The sequence below is a fragment of the Etheostoma spectabile genome, chromosome 5 (assembly GCF_008692095.1).
Source record: "Etheostoma spectabile isolate EspeVRDwgs_2016 chromosome 5, UIUC_Espe_1.0, whole genome shotgun sequence".
Taxonomy (NCBI): Eukaryota; Metazoa; Chordata; class Actinopteri; order Perciformes; family Percidae; genus Etheostoma; species Etheostoma spectabile.
In genome coordinates, this window is record NC_045737.1 from 13,645,113 (window position 1) to 13,648,333 (window position 3,221).

The 3,221-nt window shown below is 43.2% G+C and overlaps 1 protein-coding gene across 1 annotated transcript in view; it reads right to left on the bottom strand.

The window, feature by feature from the left end:
• LOC116689159 (ral guanine nucleotide dissociation stimulator) overlaps window positions 1-3,221 on the bottom strand; it is a 65,908-nt gene that overhangs the window by 55,201 nt on the left and 7,486 nt on the right. The window lies entirely within an intron of this gene.

Here is a 3,221-nt window from a genome sequence, read left to right on the forward strand (position 1 = left end):
AGGTGTTCCAGGCACGTCCAGCTGGAAGAAGGCCTCGGGGAAGACCCAGGACTAGGTGGAGGGATTACGTCTCCAACCTGGCCTGGAAACGCCTCGGGATCCCCCAGTCGGAGCTGGTTGATGGGGCTCGGGAAAGAGAAGTTTGGGGTCCCTTGCTGGAGCTGCTCCCCCCGCAACCCGGATAAGCGGATGAAGATGGATGGATAAGTTAATTTACTGTGAATATAATCTGTTTAAAGGAACCCGACATTTTGATGAGCGGGTCCCAGTTTGTCATTATGTTCTGTACGGCTGGTGCACAGACATATTGCTGCAGAGGCTTTCACAATATTCCCCCGAACAGGTGTTGGTGGTAATGTGCCAAGAAACACTGCAACGCGTGGGAATGAGGAAGAGAGCTAGTTGCTAAACATGTATGTAAACAATGTAGGTTTTTAAATATTTCAAAATGCACTTTGCAAACGTTTCACGAGGAAGGAGCGATCAACTAATAAACAAATACCAATATTTCAGCAATTCCTCTGAAGTCAGCAAACACAACGTTACTAGTAAGTTAATACTCAATGAGGAATATCTTTCACAGTTTGGTCGAGTTGATGTACTGATGCGTTAAAAAACCCACCTAAGATAAGTTTTTGTTTTGATTCAGAGCCATTTCTAAACTTACATGTTGCTATTTAACTGATAATCATAATGTTAATAATATGTATATCATTTGTAGTTTCCAACGTCACATGCACATTGTTCTGTACAACGATAACTTTGTGACAGTTTTTTGGTACAGTAAGTTGTGGGCTTGCTGTGTCTAACTTTGGATCAAAATAACCATATTTTAGTTTGACTGACTGAGGTTTTGAACTGCTGAATCATCAGGCGTTTAGAGCAGTAAATGTTAAAGATGAATCACTGACGAATGTGAAAATGTCACAGATTATCACATTAAATGTGCAGAAGTCTGTAAGTGGAAGTGTGAACATCTGATCGTCTATAATGTTCTGTCAGATGTCCTACCTCTGACAGCTGACAGCAGATTTAGGGTCCAATGGCATTTATTAATTAGCCAGTTAATATGTTGTATTTCAAGTTATGGCTATGGTTTCAAATAATCACTTGATCCACAGAAAATTAATGTACAACTATTTTGATAATCAAAAAAATTATTTACAAATCTATATCCTTTGAACGTTCACACGTTCCACCAAAACAAGTGTGGCGCCGTGGCTACGTCCGGCGCTTGATGCCGCCCAAGAAGATTGTGATCGGTTCAAAGAAATGCCAATAAACCAGAGCACGTTTTACTCCCATCCTGGAATGCTGTTTGGACTAGCCAGACACTCTTCCGCAGCTCTGTGGAGGAAGGTCTGGCAATGCAAGACTACCTTTTTACTTCATCATTTGACTGCTGCAACATCTCAAATGTGAGGATTTGATGCTTTTCTTTGTCATAAATGATAGAAAACTGAATATGTTTTGGACTGTAGACAAAAGAAGACATTTGAAGAACATGCATTTTTCACTACTTTCTGACATTTTATAGACAAACGTTCATTGATTAATCGTAAGAAGCCTGATGCTTAATTTGCGAAGTGGATTGATTCCATTTCATGAGCTATTGTTTGTAACATCAGCCAACGCACTACAATCAAACTCCTGCTGTGTTGAAACTAACCACAACACACAAAATGTAAGCTTCTGGCTGCATTTGAAGAAAAACTAAACTTTTGCAGAACACTTATCTTCACAATTAAATGCATCTCAGCCTGCATTTGTTTGTTCTTTTCCTGTGAGTAGGTTAGGGGGTTCTTCACAGCAGCAGCAGGAGTCCATCAGAAACTCCTTTCCCTCCAACTGGACTTAACCCTGAAGGCCCTAACAACCTCCTGCAAACTCTCAGAAAAACTTTAGTCAACCTTGTCGTATGTAGGTCACACGGCTTTTAACCTAAATGGCTGAAACCAAGAAAGAAAGGAAGTACGTTTGGTTTGACCTGAAAAAAAAGCCTTAGAGCTGTAAAATCTGTGTTACATCATCGTGCACTAAACTACACTGAGCTCAACTCAAACATCCACGCTGTGTAATTATTAGCTGTGTCTTTGGGGAAATATATTGCCAAATAAAACACAATGGTCCTGCAAAATGAGCAAAGAGCATCGTGCTCGCACATTCCTCATTTTAAAGCGCCTCTTTCTTTCACTTGTAATATTTGCATTTTCACAGGACTAAATATGTTAAGTGTTTGCCGGCTCCAGTCCAGTCCAGGCTTGTAGTCTTGGGGAATTTAAACAGGGAACAAAGGCGGAATTCGGCCCCCGATTCACATGCAAATGCTGTTTGACGTCGTACATTTAAAAGTACAGCAGCTAGTGAAGATGAAGTGCTGTTGCTCTCAAAAAGCACAGGGAAATAAAAAGTAGAAGAAGAAAAAGAAGAAGAGAGGGCAGCTGAAGAGAAAAGAGCAAAAGGGCCAGAAGACACCACTGGGAACTGCTTTCAGATGCAGAGGGCGTCCCACGGCTGAATACTGTAGGAGAGCCGTTGTCATGGAAACAGGAAGGCAAAGCTGGCTCTTCATAGGGCTATATAGGACCAACCCCATCCCCCTCCCCCTTCACTCCTCCTCCTCCCTTCCTCCTCTACAGATACCCAGCCAGGACAGGAAGCCAGACTGTAACCTGCAGCTTTGCCTCCTGTGGACAAAGACAGGACGGGCGGTGCAGTTACACGAGAGTTCAGGTCGTCATCGGCAACACGTGAGTGCAAACTGCAAGCCTTCGTCACTGCTCTCAATGTGCTCTGGTCTGCTTCAATGCTGCTTCAACAAGATGATGAGGTGTTTCAGTTTAGGTGTCCACAAGGACTGACAACATGCAACAGGTGACTCATTATAACGGGATGTAAACGTTCAACACAATATTCTGGATGCAGCCCGTACAAGGAATCAATCTGTTGAACCGTGCAGCTCTGTGTTGGCTCAGCTCAGATTTGATCTTAATTTTTTAACTTTTTATTGATCCCTGGGTGCATTACAATTTCCACTGTTTGTTAGAACACACTATACACAGACCTGACATACACACACACAGAGGTGCTGGGGGCTGCGAGTGTTGGATAGGCGCCCTGAGCGGTGTTGGGGGGGGAGAGAGAACTGGCATCTCTCCAGCTACGAGTCCACACTACGTACTTTGGTCCGTACTAACAGCGACCCTCCGGTTCCCAACCCC